We start from the raw sequence: 17,000 nt of genomic DNA on the forward strand, positions 1-17,000 counted from the left end.
GGACGTCTCTTCCCGGCCTGGAGCCCTGGACTGGGGGCCTGCTGTGGGGCTGGGACCCCTCCCTCCTCCGGGAAAACTCCGCTGCTGAGATTCCCTCCCGGGTTTCAACTTCGGCACCGGGTGTGGGCCCGCGGCCATGTCTCTGAGATTCAGCACAGATCCGCCCGCGTCTGGCCCCTCCTACCGGTCTCTGTGCTTCGTCAGCTCCCTGGTTGTGGGGCTTCTGTTCAGCCAGATTTCAGGAGGTTCTGAGTGATGGTGGTTCTGTATTTTAGTTGTAATTTTGATGAGGTTGCGGGAGGCGGCGGGTGCAGCTGTGACCTACACTGCCATCTTGGTGTTTTTTTTTGGAGCCCAAATTATTTTATCATGTTATTGCTTTTTAGATTATTCCTTATAACAGCTTTATTGAGATACAATTTCCATGCCATATAATTCACCCATTTTAAGTGTACAAATCAATAGGTTTTAGCATATTTGTATAGTTGTGCAAACACCATTATTATTTAATTTCAGAACTTTTCTTAAAAAATCTTTATTGATTTCAGAGAGATGGAGAGAGACAGAAACATCAATGATGAGAGAGTCATTGATCAGCTGCCTCCTACAAGTCAATAATTCTGCCTTTTATAGAAAGATTAGTGAAACACAGAGAAAGCTTGTAACAGAAGAAGCACTACTCACACCAACCATGTCTACCTTCAGTCTATGCTCACCTTACTCTTTCAATTTTGTTCTCTTTGTTGTTCATCTTGAGAGACCAAGCAATCACTTGTTATGAGCTTCTTTTAAGTACATACAAAGGTAATCTGATGTCATCGTTTAAATTATATCTCTTTTTCTTTTTCTTAGATGTAGTGCTAAGTAGCTGCAGCATACATTACCTTTTACACTTTTGAGCACAGCTGGAATGCTTCTGACTGCAAACTATAAGAATATTCCTCTGAATTCCAGTCTCAAAATATTAGATGTAGAAATGAATATAGAAAATTTTGAGTCAAGGTACTTCATTTATGGATTTTTTTAAAAACTCAATGCCTAAACTGGTGAAGTGTAAAGTCATTTAGTAGCATGATCTAGAGGCTTTACCTATGGTCCAGATTGGCTTGTGTTGCTTTTTAAATTCATTTCCTTTTTTTCTCTTATTTTTTTTTAAATTTATTGTTGAAAGTATTACAAATACCCCCCTTTCCTCCCCATTGATCCCTTCCACCCTGCACCCCCCCCACCAGGCCTTCACCACACTACTGTCTGTGTCCATAGGACACATGCACCCACACACCCTTGCCTTCCTTCTGAGATTCTTCAGTCTGTTCCATGGATCTATTTTGTTCATCAGTTTATTTTGTTCATTAGATTCCACATATGAGTAAGATCATGTGACACTTGTCTTTCTCTGACTGTCTTATTTTGCTTAGCATAATACTCTCTAGGTCCCACCATGTTGTCTCAAAGGGTAAGGGATACTTCATTTTTACAGCTGCATAGTATGCCATGTGTAATGTCCAAGAAGATGTTTGATATGATTTCAATATTCTTGAAGATGTAGAGACTTGCTTCGTATCCTAACATGTGGTCTATCTTGGAGAATGTCCCATGTGCACTTGAGGAGAATGCCTATTCTACAGCTTTGTAGTGGAATGTTCTGTAAATGTCCATTAAATCCATCTGATCTAGTGTGTCATTTAGAGTCACTGTTTCCTTGTTGATTTTTTGTCTGGAAGATCTATCCAGTAAAGTCAGTGGGGTGTTAAAGTCCCCTACTAGGACTGTACTGCTATCGATCTCTCAAAGTCCTCCAGAAGTATTTTTTTTCAGCTGTGTGTGTCTTTTATTCTGAGGTGGGTCTCTTGTAGTTGGCACATATTTGAGTCATGTTTTCTTATTCACTCAGCTATCCTATGTCCTTTGCAGCATTTAATCCATTTATATTTAAGGTTATTATCAATAGGAACTTACCTATTAATATTTTAATTCTTTATGTCTATATTTCTCTCTCTCTCTATTTCTACTTCTTATTACAGCAGTCCCTTTAACATTTCTTGCAATGCTGGCTTGGTGATGATAAACTCATTTAGCTTTTTTTTGTCCAGGAAGCTCTTTATATTACCATCTATTTTGAATGATAGCTGGATAGAGTAGTGTTGGTTTCAGATCCTTGTTTTGCATTAGCTTGAATACTTCATTCCATTTCCTTCTGGCCTGTAGAGTTTCTGATGAGAAGTCAGCTGAAAGCCGTATGGGAACTTCTTTTTAGGTAATGGATTGTTTTACTCTTGCTGCCTTTAAGATTCTCTCTTTGTCTTGAATTTTTGGCGTTTCAAATATGATGTGTCTGGGCATGGACCTCTTTGGGTTTTTCTTGTTTGGGACTCTCTGTGCCTCCTGAGCTTGTGTGACTTTTTCCTTCGGGTAAAGGAAGTTTCCTGCCATTCTTTCTTCAAACAAATTCTCTACCCTTTGCTTATTCTCTTCCCCTTCTGGTAATCCTATGGTGTGAATATTGTTACATTTCATGTTGTCCCACAGCTCCCTTAAACTGTCCTCCTGTTTTTTAATTGTCTTTTCTTTTTGGTTCTCTGATTGAGTGATTTTTTTCAACCCTGTGTTCTAATTTGCTGATCTACTCCTAAATTTCCCCTAATCTGCTGTTTATTCCTTCCAATGTATTTTTTTATTTCTACTATGTCATTCTTAATTTCCTTCATAGTTTCCATTTCTTTTCTCATCCTGTTGAACATCCTTACAATGAGTATTCTGAATTCTATATCTGGTAGATTGCTTATCTCCACTTCATTAGCTCTTCTTCTGGAGAATTGTTTTGTTCTTTCATTTGGGGCTTGTTTTTTGTCTCCCCATTTTGGTTGCCTGTTTGGATTTGTTTTTATGTATTAGGTAGATCTGCTATGACTTCTAGTCTTTTTGGAGGGTGTCTAGTGTAGGACAATGTCAGATGCTGTTTGTTACTGGCCCATAGTATACAGTTTGGAGTTATAAGCACTCTACTGCTTATGGCTCCCTCTGTTGGGGCTGGGTGTGTCTGCAAAGCACCAAGCTCTGTTTTTCCTATCCCTAGGTCCAGAAGCAGATCAGGCAAAGACACAAAGCATCCAGAGATCCACCTTTGCCTGCAGAGGTATTGTTATCTTAATGTGCCTCTGAAGGTAGGCCACACAGGTGGGGAGAGATGTTTACATTGGGTGGAGCAATTGCTTCCTTCCCAGGCAAAAGCTGCCAAGATGGTAAAGGTCTCCCAGAGAAATATGTCTTCTGCAGTATGGGAGAATGACTCAGCACAAGGATCTAGATGGCTGCCCTTGGAATTCTATCCCCAGGGCGAGCACCCCTGGATTTTCCTCACAGAGCTCTAGACCACTCTGCCCTCCTTCTGCCAGAGCCCTAGGTGAGTGGCTGCACACAAAACTTTGTGCATTGGTCCTTTAAGAGAGTACCTGCATTTCCAGCCTTCTCTCCCTGGCAGATAGGAACCCTGCTCCTTTTCACAGCCAGATGTTATGTGGGTACCTTTCTCAGTTCTGGTGCTCTGGGCTGGGGAGCCCAGCCTGGGGTTTAGACCTCAGAGCTCTCAGTGGGAACCCCTCACAGGTGAGATATCCCTCTGGACCTTCAGCTGCTGCCTGTGGGAGCCCAACCAGCCTTCTTGCGCCTCTCCATTTCCTACCAGTCTCTGTGTGGTCTCCATTTTACATCTTTGTTTACGAGGGTGATCTCCAGCTAAATCTTCAGTTACAGTTGGTTATTCAGCATGTTTTTTCTGTATTTTAATTGTAATTTCAGTTTGGTCCTGGGAGAATGTCAGTGTTGCTTCCACTTAATCCACCACCATCTTGGAATCTCTGATTGAGTGATTTCAAGCTGGATATTCGGACTCTGCCTGTTCACAGCCAGGCATCTCTGCTGCCCTCCTCCTTCACCTTCTTAGCAGTTGGTCAAAGATTGTTCAGTGTTCTCTCCACTTCAATACACTGCCTTCACAGAGAGGCCTGTTCCTCTCACCCTTCAGTGTCCTCTCCCCTCCACCAGGAGCCTTATGAGCAGCACACAGTCTCTGTGCCATGTAATTTAAGGCTGAAAGGAGGTTCACAGACCATCTAGGATGGTGACTCTCAGCCAAGGCCCAAGTCTCCAGCCCTCCTTCAGCCCCACCAGCTCCAAGAGAAGTAATTCATCCAATGCCCATGTTGTGAAGGGCTGTAAGTGCCCATGTGTTTCTATCTTTGCCCCATGACTAGTGTGACCACCATGGATACCCCATGACCCAGGGTCCCACAAGCAGTAAATGAGAAGTGGAAAAGATGTGTGTTTGAGACTCCTGTGTCTTTGTGCAGGCATGTGTGAGTCTTTGTGCCTGGGCTTGTTTTTCTGTGCTACTGTGAGGACATGTGTCCTGCATCTCCAAGCATAACCAAAATCAGCACATCTTAACACAGAACATGTTGAGGACCATTTTGCTGGAGCCATTGAACATGTTATGCCCAGATGGCTGTGTTACCAAATAAAATGACCACATTTTTATTGTTAGATAATGGGCTCCTTTAACATCACTGATCTTCCATCACTCCTGAATTCCACCACCAACCCCTATCAGAGCTGGAGCACCAACGGAGTAAGGTGAAGTGATGAGATGAGGATATCTTTTTCAAATAACACTCGATAATACTCCTTTGTTTTTAAGCTGAAAGTTTTATGGTTTAATTTTAAACCTTGTAAAAGTATCTTTGTGTTTAATCCACCCCATTAAATCAATCAGAACAAAATGTTCCTGGTGTCCAAATGAATGCATCAAAGCAGCCAGATCAAAATGTCATGTATCCAAGTGTATGTGAGTGTGTGTGTGTGTGTGAGCACTTGCTCAAGTGCTTCTGAGTGAGTACAAGAGGATCACTGGCTATGTGCTCCCTTTTATGTACATTTGGGCCAGCCAGGTACCTTGTTTGGTGTACAGTGTGTGTCCATGTGGAGAAGGTACCCATTAGCATTGTCCACAGGAATAACCTGTCAGGGTGTTTCCACTTGTGACCTTGACTCCACACTTGGCCAGGATGAGGACATGAGGCTGATCCATGGGAAGAAGAGAAGCTATTTGCACTTGCCTCCTCACTTTTTTTCATCACTGCTATCAGTCCAGCTAGCTTTCCCAACAAAGTCCCTCTAGTGAGAAGTCATACAATGCTTCATAAAACAGAAGGGGACTTGGGGCCAGGCCCACCCAAGTTGCAAATCCAGTTAGGGAGAAATGGAATTGAAGACTGTGGGCCTCCTGGGATACCAGCCTTTCAAGATTTCTGGGTAGAGAGAGTCCAGGAATCCAGCCTCCTATAATGCTAGCACCCTGACATTCTGGGTAGTCTGGAGGAACTGGGGCTGGGAGGATTGAAGAGGGCTAGGTGGAGAGAGTGTAGACAGACCGAGGGTTGGACTGAGCAGGCTTCAGGGTGCATGGACTGGGCCCAATTCAAAGATGAGACAGGCTCCCACACCACCTGCCCTTCCTGCTGCACCCTTGAACATTGGCAGGACTCAATTCTCTTGCATGGAGAATTGCAGCAGGCTCTTTCCTATTCTCCCTTCAGCTCTTCTCTCTCTCCTTCAGTCCATGACCCACACAACATCTAGAGTGACCCTTCCAAAACACAGGCCCCACCTCATCACTCCCAGCCTAAAACCATCTGATGGTTCTCTAGTGTCTATGGCAGCATTTCCCAAACTATGTGACAGTGATAAAAGAGGTTCCAAGGGCAAATAAACTAAGAGACTACCTCATTCAACAAAGCAAACAGGTGTCTTTATTGTAGAACAGATTGGCATTTGTACTATGCTAATGTATAACTCTTTATCTCATCTTTCTCATGGGACATAGTGTTCAGCAGAACCAAGTTTGGGAGACACTGGCTCAACATGCCATATGCAGTTCTCTGGGACTTGGGACCTGCATGTACCTACAGCCTTCTTTTCTTTATTCATGCTGTTCCCTTAACTGGAATGCCTTTCTTGGTCTTCGCCATTGCCTACCTAATTCCTACTAACCTTTCAATACTTTTAGACTGTGCCTTCTCCAGGGAGCCTACCCTGGCTTCCCCTACCCACTACCCATTCCTCACTCTCCAGGCTGTGCTTGTCTCTGACTTGTCAGTTATCGTGTATTGAAACTATTTCAATATTTGCTGCCCACATAGGATTTTGAGCTCCTTATAGGCAGGTTCTGGGCCTTATTCAACTCTGGGCCCAGACCCCAGCCCAGGGCCTGCCAGTTCTCAGTGAATGCTGGATGGAGAGATGAGACAGAAAGAGCAGCAGGGAAAAAGGAGAAAGTTTAAGAAAAAGAGGGATAGATGCCCAGCCAGGCGTGGCTCAGTGGTTGAGCGTCGACCTAGGATCCAGGCGATCAGGGTTCGATTCCCAGTCAGGGCACATGCCCGTGTTGCGGGCTTCAGCCGATCTCATCATTGATGTTTCTATCTCTCTCTCTCCCTCTCCCTTCCTCTCTCTGAAATCAATAAAGATATATTAAAAAAAGAAAAAGAAAAAGAAAAAGAGGGACAGAAAGAGGGAATGAGAGAGCAAAAGCAAGTATATGGAGGCTTTTGTCAAGAAACCCTCAGAGTGCCTCAGGTTCTTTAGGTCAAGCTAATGGACTTGAAATTGAACAGTTGTACATTATATAATATACTCTATGCAGCTTCAGTAAGAATAGCCAACCACTCTTGGCTTATTGGCATCCACTGAAGCTGCAGCCCACACACAACAGTGAGGCCAGCATATTGTCAGTCCAGCCTACTAATTCAGCAGTGCTCACTAATTGGATTTTTTTTTAATGTCTGTTAAAAAGCTCAAATGGGCCATCCCCAGGTCAGCTGGGCCCCGTTTGGCCCTCAGGCAGCCTGAGTCAGTGTCAGGGTCTGCCTCCATGGGGTAGAACTGGAGGGGAAGGCCTGGGAACTCACCCACCTCCACAGGAGGGCGCTGGTGTGTCTTAGCTTCTCCTTTACCTCCTTCCTGATGATGCACTTCTACCCTCTGAGTCTGTTTCTCTCTCCTTCCCTCTGAGGCTCAGATTTAATAAATGGAGAAAAGAAATAAACGCTAGAAAGGCCAAAATTAGGGTTTGGATGACCTTCTTTCACCCTGGCACTCTGCATAGAACCTGGCATAAAGTAAGTGCTTAAAGAACCAACAGAACTTAGATTGCATGTGGGGTATGTAAGAAAGAATAGTCAAGGCTTTCGGCCTGAGCAATGGAAAGATGCAGTCTCCATTTACTGCTAGTTGCTTCAGATAATCAGACATAATCTGCAGGACAGGTGGAGGCAGACCCAGTTTCTGCAAAGCCCATTCATCCTCCTCAGTGCAGACACCCAGTCGGTCCCACCTGACTTGACGAAGTCCCATGTGTTTTGCTGGAAGGAAGGGAACAAGATCTCAGGCAGGCCCATGTAGAAAATGTGGAACCTGGGGGAATCAATGCGGCCAGGGACAACATTTGAGGACCTGTTTCTTCCCTCGGACCCTGGGCTTCTCTGGGGCACAAGAGCATGGGACACTGTAAGACTCCTTAGACCCTTTCTCTGCTCACAGCTTCCTTTTGACAGCTCAGTTCTCTCCATCACTCCCAAGGCTTTCAAAGGCTTATCACCACTGAGAATGCTGTGAGTGCCAGGTTTCCTGGATGGAGCCTAGGGTGGGTGGTTAAGTAAGTATGGGGCTGAGGCTTTGGGTACTAGTTGGGAGTGCTCAGCTTTTGGCTTGGGGAGGACAGGATGGGCCATTTATCAAAGAACAGTCTATCTTAGAATAGCCAGCCAGCCCAGAGAGAAACTTGGGTTTGAGGTGGCCTTGGTATTTTCTTTGGAACTCATGACTGCTGGCCACTGGCTATCAGCCCTGAGCAGGGCAGGAGGGAGGTGTGTTCAGCCCCGAGTTGTAAATGACCCTGTATCCTAGAGTTTCACTTGTCTCTGATCCCAGGGATCACTGGTCAGGCCTGTAGAGATCTCTGTCACCTCTTCCTGCCCCATACCTTATAAGTCCTTCCTTAACAAGGATGACCAAGACTTTAGTCTCCATTCTTGGTCTAAAGACCAGGACCGTAAGTTGTCTCTCCAGCAAGTATATGTGCTACACAGAACCATCCCCACTCTCATTTGCTCCCCTGGCAACCCTGCGCACTAGTGAGCTGACTGCCCCCTTTGGAGAAGTTGTTCTTATAAGGAAGCAATAGAACACTTAAGGCAAAAAGAACCTTTAAAAAAATGAATCTTCCACAGGAGGACTCACCAGAGAAAGAAGTCTGTGCCTTTCCTGGCTAACTAATAATTTACCATGTGTTTCTCTCTTAGATAAGATTCACACTTCAGAGCTTGCTTTTCCACTCAAGCTAGCCCTCCTGGTTCCTTGAGCACACTTGCTGCCTAGGCAAGTTCCATGCCCATCCCTTCCCTTGCCCCAGACTCTGATCTGTCATCTGTGGCCCTGGTGGTATTTCTCCCTGCCTCTTTCAAGACCTTTACCTAGAGTGGTTCTGAGTGACTTCTTTCCTTCTGGGAATGGGAGGAAGATAGAGGAGAGTCAAGAGAAGGCTCTGTGAGTGATGAATAAGGCAGTATCCTGAAGTCTTCCACCCTCCATGCCCGATCCTCCCCCAACAGCTCCCCACCCACCCAGAGCCATTGCCCTGGAACACTGTGCTAGGCTTAAGTTCTTGTGAAGGACTCTCTCTCTGTTCTTGGCTTGATGTGTACTCCTTTGTTTGCTTAAACATGCATGTCACTGGCCCTCAGGAACACCCCCAGCTTTCCGCATTTCACACCTCACAGAGGAGGGATGGGGGGTCCTTCACTGCAGCACAAAGTGGGTTCCTGCAGTCACATGAGGCATTGACTGTAGAACAGATCTGCTGTCCCATGGGGGACCGACACACTATAAGGGGCTGGAACTTGTGCACTGTTTTTCTCCTCTTGCTGTAAGTAGCACTGTGTCTCTTGAGCCTGGTGTGTGTGTTGTCTGTTCTCAGCGACCTCAAATCAAGCACTGGTTTCTTCTCTGAGTGGCACTATCTGCCTCTATACCTTGGCCACACAGCCTGACCACCCTGAAGAACAGTGAAACAGTAAACCAGTTCACACAACAGTTGCTGTGTCACCCCTATGTTTGGATAAACAAGGACAGCACAAGGCTGAGGGCCTAGTAAGGCAAACCTTCAGAAGGAAGCCCACCTCAAGTGTTCACAAACTTCTTGGTCCCATTGTGGTGGGGTCAACTCTGTTAAGCTCTCCTGGATGCTGCTCAGGATGAGGGTAGCAGTCGGGGACAGGCAGACGGAGACCCCAATTCTGTCTGTGCCCCTGGGCAAAGTCCAAGTGCTGTACCTCTTTATTGAGGCTCACCACCTCACAGGATGCTGGAGAGCAATAACCTCAGCCTGGGCACCTTTCTGGGACTGAGTTCCTTGTACTTTTTGCAAGGTCTTTATCCTGTCTTCCCTTCTTCCTGTGTTTGCTCCAGCCAGGGAGTAAGGAATCTGATGTCTATATCTGTGCCTGTGCATGTGTGTGTGAGCACGAGTGCACGTGTGTGTGTGTGTGTGTGTGTGTGTGAGGGGGCGATAATTTGTGTGTGCATGCATGAGCATGTGTGTGCAGTGAATATGTCTGTAAGCACATGTGTTTATGCACAGGCCTACCTGCATTCAGGGGAGGGACAGGGTCTTATTTCCAGAGAACAGAGGCCCTGAAGTCCCCAAGTCCATCTCCTGGGACTGCTGGGAGCTGTGGAGAGCAGAGCCTGGTTCACCTCCCTAGACCATATCTCTACTTCCTCTTGGTGGGCTTGGAATAATATCTGGGTATACAGGTCTTGCTCAGGGCCACCTAATTCAGAAACAACAGAGCTGAGACAAGACCCCACAGTACCTGATTCTCAGAGCAGTGTTTTTCCTACTACCCCAGAGCAGAGAGAACTTTCATCCTGCCAATCTCATGCAGTGTTCTTGAGGCCCACAGCAGCCAAAGGGCAGAGCAATGCTTATTTGGGTGTAAATAGCTGTGTGGCTGTGTGAGGTGACTCTTATTCATTGTGTCTCCCTAGGTTGTCCTGCAGGATGCTGAACCCATGAAGGACACTCAGTTCTGTCTACTTGCTTGTCACCTTCTAGGTACTGCTGAAGAATTCTCTCAGCTACATGTCTATCTCATCTATCTGGAACTGCATGCCTAAGCTGAACTGGCTGTGAGGGCCCCTCCTTCAGAGCTCTTAGAGTAGTGCTGTGGGGTACACAGTCAGTTCCCTATAGCCCTTCTTTCCTTCTCCCTTCATCTTCTCATCCTTGATCTCCTGGCTTTATAGACTTTGGCCCCAACATCCTTCACCAGTTAACTCCAATTGCAGCTGGAAGCATTTGGGTTAAATGAGGGTTTCTCAACCTTGAAACTATTCACATTTTGGGTCAGGAAATTCTTTGTTGTGGAGCCTGTCCTGTATTCTAAGCAGTAGGACCTACAAGCTGGTCTCCAGAGGAGGGACTTAGCCCTACTATTGCCAGGCAATTTGAGTCCTTGCATGTATTCCCCAAATTTTGGTTCAAACTCCAAGCCTCATGGGAGTCATTTTAGATAGCCCCCTGCTTCCAAGGAAGATGCTTCACAATAAGTGGGTGCTTTAGTAATCCACAGACTGAAGAAGGGCTTCCTAACATCCAACCTCAATCTTTCCAGCTGCTTCTTACACTTACTTCCTCTTTTTCTTCCATGGACATGAAAACCACTTCTCAATGCCCTCTGGGTGAAAAACAGGCTCAGTCATTTGTTGCTTCTTCTCTGACTGGGCTCTATTTTCAGGTCCCTTTTCTTTGCTGAACTTATTCCATTGGATCTAATGCCCACCACCCTGTCCAATCCCAGCCTTTCTTTGGTCTTTAGAGTCTGACAGACCAAGCTTCAAATCCAGGCTCTGTCATTTGCTAACTCTGTGACCTCAGGTAAGTCCCTTCACCTCCCTGGGTTTCAATTGTTCTCATGCATAAAATAAGGCTATTTATCATAGATTTATTGTGGAAAAACTATCTAATGCATATATAGTACTCAACACAATGCCTGGCATGATAGGTGCACACAGAGCGTTAGAGGAGGAAAGGCCTTTGAAGTGTGTTAGCAGTGCTTGACATATAGTAGGTACTAAATTCATGTTAGTTACTATTATGTTGATACCCACCTCAGGGTCTTTTGGAAACAAACCAAGTATATTTTATTGGGGGTGCTGCATAGACAGACTGGCTCCCCAGACATGTAAAACCAGGAGAAAGTGTGCTCTTGCCTTGCTCACTCCCTTACTTCTCCGCCATCACTTCACTGACTGATTTCCCATCCACCCAGTACTGAGTCACACAGGTCCAATTTGTTCAAATCTAGCTTCACCACTAACTAGCTGAGTACAATGTTGGCCAAGTACTTCCTTTCATCTCTCTGAGTCTCCATTTCTGCACCTCTAAAATGGGGATAAAAATTATATCTGCCTTCAGGGTTTTGTGAGTATCTAGTGAGAGGGATTGGTTTTCATTTCTGTAGTTCCTCCTCCTTTCCCTAGGCCTTGAGCACTGCCTCCCTTCTTAGTACCCTGCCCCCTTGTGTCCCCATCTCACTCTCCCTCATGTCCTCTGCTTCCCCTCCACATGAAGCTGTCACAGGCCAGGACATAGCCATTTCCTCTGCCTACACAAGCAGTTCTTGTTTATACTGGCACTTTTCTGTGATCTGGGCAACATGAGCCACACCATGGACAAGCTGGAGCCACTGTTTCAGCTGCCACACTCTGTCCCTCTGGGAGACTTGTTGGGAGTACACCAGCTCATGCCTTGCTCTTCCCTCCACCCTCAGAGGAGAGGAGGCTTGGAGTGTGAGGTTTCTGCATCTGAGTCAGGAGCTCTGGGTCATAAATTGCTCTCCTCATTTGACATCAAGGAGCTTGTCTGAGGCCACAGGAGCCAGTTAGAGGCCCCGACAGGAACCTGCAAAGTATATCTGAGGTGGAGTTGGGAAATGAGGAGTGCCTGCACTCCAACAAGGGAGGCAGAAAGTGCTGCTGTGGTTGCATTTGCTAGATGTGCCCCAAGTGTAGAGACAGGAGTTCAGGTCCCTGAGCCTCAGTCAGTACCTCCTCCCCTTTCCCCAGAAGCAATGTTTTCACTTTCTTATAGGCTCTGTGCTGCCCTCTGCCAGGGCCAACTTACTGTTAGGCCCAGCACCTAGGGTCCACAAAAATGTTTTAAATTATTTTAACATTAGAAGAAAAAAAATGAATATATGTCAATGAATATATGATTAGTCCAGCCCAGATAATATTCATCTTCATACCAATAGTCACACAATATGTATTTTAATATTGTTTATGAAGAAAGAGCCCACAAAGGCAGAAGTGACTAGGGCCTGTGAAAGTCCAGATGTGGCCCTGGTCTCTACTCAATATTGACCCAGGCCCTCTCCATTGGCTTGAGGTACCATCTGCCTGTCTTAGTGGCTATGGCATCCCAGGCCAACCTAGGGCCCTTGGTGACCATAACCAGTATCCTGCAGGCAGGGCATGGCAAGCTAACTTTCAGAGGCTGCGGGGGTGGACTGGAAACAGAGGAGGGTAACCTCTACACCACAGGGCATGCCTACAGTCCTGCCCCTCTTCCCTCCTTCTTGGTCTAACTTCTTTTCAGCCAGCTTTCCTCAAATGCATTCCCTCCTTTGTTCAACAACTTTCGCACCCACCACTATCGGTTCCCTCTCCACTGTGCCCCTGCCCTCCCCCACCCCCAACCCCCATGGAAACCACCAGCCAGAGGTAGCAGTGTCCTCTCCTTTTGCACAGGGCTATAGTGAAAAGAAGACAGGCTTGGGAGTCTGGTGGGAAGTCCCAGTTCAGCTGCTTCAGGGCAAGTCTCATTGCCTCTTGGACTCTCAGATCTCCATCCAGAAAAAGGGGATGTTAGTACCCCACAGGGCACTTTGGAGGTTGAAATGATATTCTGTGTGGGAAAATGAATGGCATGGTGTCTAATATACAATAGGAGTTCAGTATCCATTAGTTCCCTCCTAGGCAGCAGAAGAGTTTGATACTGTCCTCACCCACCTTTCCCCAGGCTCCTTTGAGCTCGTGTCCCTTTCCATCCCACAGCCTCTACCTCAAGTATTCTCCTGTCTCCTTACTTTCACACACAAATATTTAACTGTATTCAACATACACTCCCTTAGCTCCCTGAACACTGGCTCTTCTAGACCAGACCCTGTGCTGGACATGGGACCACAGAGGTGGCTCACCTGGTATCTGTCCTTGATGTCACAGCCTAGGCAAGGAGAGACTGGCTTGTACACTTGAGGGTAGTTTTATGTGATAAAAGTCCACTTGAAAAGTGCTTCAAGAACTTGGTTGGTTAGGAAAGGCTAGCTGAGTCAGGAAGAGTATAAACAGCTAGAGAAGATATAGGGGGTCAAGCCAAGTAAAGAAGGCCTTTTAGAGCAATGGCTTGGAATGCATGAGGCAACACAACACAGGTATGCCTTGGAGATATTGTGGGTTTGGTCTCAAACCACTGTAATAAAGCAATATCACAGTAAAAGTTAGTCACATGAAATTTTTGGTTTCCCAGTGCATATAAAAGTTATGTTTACACTGCACTGTAGTCTATTAAGTGTGCAATAGCATTATGTCTGAAAAAGAACAATGTATATACCTTAATTAAAAAATACTACTTTATTGCTAAAAAAATACTATAACACCTGAGCCATCAGCAAGTTGTAATGTTTTTGCTAGTGGAGGGTCTTGCCTCCATGTTGCTGAAAATCCATTATCTGTGAAGTGCAATAAAATGTGGCATGCCTATAAATAGTGATGAAATGCTCCCTTTGTGCCATTACTGTATTGGGCACTGGATTGGGCTTAGCAAGGTAGGCATTCCTGTACCCATTTTACAGATGAGAGAACTGAGGCTCAGGGAGCAAAGTAGATTGCTCAAGGTCACACTGTTAAGAAGTGGCAGGGCCAGGACTTAAACACACCTCTGTGTTTCCCCAGATGCCTTTCACTGGACCTTCCTACCTCCCCGAGCTGGACACTATGAAGGACTCAGAGAAATCCCAAGAGGTAACTTACCTCAGGTGCTCCCAGATTAATGGATTGAGGGAGCAAACCTTGCTGGAAGCTTCAGGGATGACTTTGTGGTGATGCATCAGAATTTAGTGTTGCCAGGCTGTTGAGCTTTGAGGGTGATAACATTTTGTGATATTCAACCTACATTGCTAAGGAATCCACACATTTCTGAACCTCATTTTATATGTGGGGAAACTGGGACCCCAAAATGTTAAATAACTTGCCCACAGCTAAGAACTGGCAGAGTTGAGACTTGAACCTGGGTCAGAGTCCAAGACAGTCCTACGTCCACTCCTGGAAGAGGTAACTAAAGGAACATGCTGGGACATGGCTGAAGAAGGGAAGGGAAGGAGAAATTTGGTGGACAGGACAAGGCTACATTGTATGATCTTGAATGCCACAGTTTGGTAGTCACAGTTTGGGGGAAAAGGGGAAGAGGCATTGACAGTTTTTGAGCCAGAAAGACATAGGATGTCACTTGACTTTAGAAAGATTACCTGGTACCACGTATAGGTAGAAATGGGCAGGAGGGGACAAAGGAGGTGAGAGACTCTCTCTAATATCCAGGTAGAAGGGTGTGCAATATGAACTTGGGTGCTGTATCTAGCATGGGCTGGATACAGGAGATGCTGTGAAGGTAGAGTGGATGGGACATGGCTAATTCCCCTTTAGATCTACATGACCCGGCCCTTATGACCCCATCTCCTCCCACTATTCCCTTGTTCCCTGCAGCCCAGTCACACTGACCAACTGCTCATCCTGGAAAATGCCAACTTTTTCCTCACACCAGGGTCATTGTACTTGCTATTTCCTCCGCTTAGGACTATCCACTTTGGAGCTTTGTGTGGCTGATTCTTTATCCTCCCTTGGCAAGGTGAACCAAGAAGATCTTGGCTTACATGGTCTCTCACACCTTCATAGAGGCTCTCTCCGACCACTTTATTAAAGTAACTGCCCAGTCACTACTACCTCACTCTGCTTTATTGCCTTCATCACCCTTATCATAGCTGAAGTTAGCTTGTGTATTTGTCTACTGTCTACCTCCATCCACTCACCCATCTAGTAAAATGTGCACTAAAGGTAAGTGGGAACATTATTGGTCTTGTTCACTGCTGTATTCTCTGCATCTCAACAGAACCTGGCATGTAGCAGACTTCCACAACTACATGTTTGTTGAATGGCAGAATGGACGAATGTTTGGATGGATGGATGGATGGATGGATGGATGGATGGATGGATGGATGGATGGACATACAGATGGAAGGATGCATTGGTTGTGAGGGAAGGTGAGAAGAAGGGAAGGGTTATGCCTGATTTGGGGATCTGAGCTGGGCATCTACCAACAGAGATAGATCAGGCAACAGGAAACAGGCTGTGTGTTGGAAGGTGATGAGTTTGACTTGGGCCTCTAGGTGAAACAATGGATGTCAGCAAGGTCTCTTAAAGAGCAAGGTGAGCCAAAGAGGAGAAGGATAAGAACTTGGAGGATTGCTTTAGAATGAAGTGGGGCAGAGGGAGGAGAGAAGTGGCAAGGAAAGAAGGCCAGGAGCTATGGTCAAATAAGTGGGAAGAGATTTCTTTGCTTAGAGGAAGGTGGTCTCAGGAAGGAAGATGTGGCCATGGGGCCACATTCTCAAGGAGGAAGTGGAGTGAAATCCAATCAGTAGTTAGGATGCAAAGAGGTCACTGGGAAGTTTTGAATCTGCTGAGGAGGTAGGTGTTCTGTCCAGATGGTGGGAGCTGAGGCTGTGGGGGTCTGGGAACCAAGAGGGTAGGTAGGTCCTTGACGCCAAGCAGAAAATAATATGCATACTCCTGCCCACCCACTCATCCACCCAGGCCCAAGCCCTTCCTACAGAGCTTGACTGGCAGGAAGGAAGCAGGGCAGAGGAAACTACCATTTATTCATGTCCCCTATCTGCTAGGAACTGTGTAGCCACATTCACGTTGGCTCATTTAACATTGATGACAACCTTGCAAGATATAAATTATCTTCTGTGAGAAAAAGGAATCAGGAAGGTTAAATGTGTCACTAAAGTTCACACAGCCAGGCAATGAAATAGGCAATCTGAACATGGGTCTTCCTACCATTGACTCTCAGCCACTCCAGTGACAGGGCACTGGAGACTAGAGGGAAAAAAAAAATAGACCAAAGCTTGCAGCTAGATTGTGCAATGCCCACGTGGGCTTCACCCACAGCCTGGTTTCCCTGAGGTACTGGGTCAGTGGAAGCACAAGAGGAGAAAGTATAGGCAATGCTGCTGGGAATTTGAGGGTGAAAGGAATGCTCATCCTTTCCTTACACTGGTATCAGTGTAAGGAAAAGGCCAACTCAGGGTGGTTGGAGGTATAAGACTGAGGGGCTAGAAATGGCCATGGGTGATATTCGCAATGTGAGGCAGTAAAAGGCCTCAGCCACGTCTGTTGGCCATGGTGGTGCATTCATGGATTCCACAGTGAGCCAGGCAGAGCTAGGCAAGCATGAAAGCCTCCACTTTATGTAGGGGGAATGACACTAAAGCCCAGAGAAGCTTCCCTGCTTGGCACTACCTCTCCAAGAATGCCAGATATAAAGGAACCACACTGGGCAGCTGGTCCAGAGACACAGAGTCCAGGGCTGAAAGGTTGGGCTAATCCTTCCAAGAGCCTCCCTCATAACTCTTTATCTGTCTCCTAGCAATGATCACATGAAAGGTCATTTTCATACCACCCATTAACAGAATGCTCATTCTCATCTTCTATACCATCAGTCAGCATCCTTCCATGCCCAGGTGGGGCAGTGCCTGTGCCAGAAAGCCCCCTGCCTGCCTGCCTCTAAAACTACTGGCCAGAACTTTACACTGGTATCCCTCAAC

This window comes from Miniopterus schreibersii, assembly GCF_964146895.1.
Source record: "Miniopterus schreibersii genome assembly, chromosome: X".
In the NCBI taxonomy this organism is placed as follows: Eukaryota; Metazoa; Chordata; class Mammalia; order Chiroptera; family Miniopteridae; genus Miniopterus; species Miniopterus schreibersii.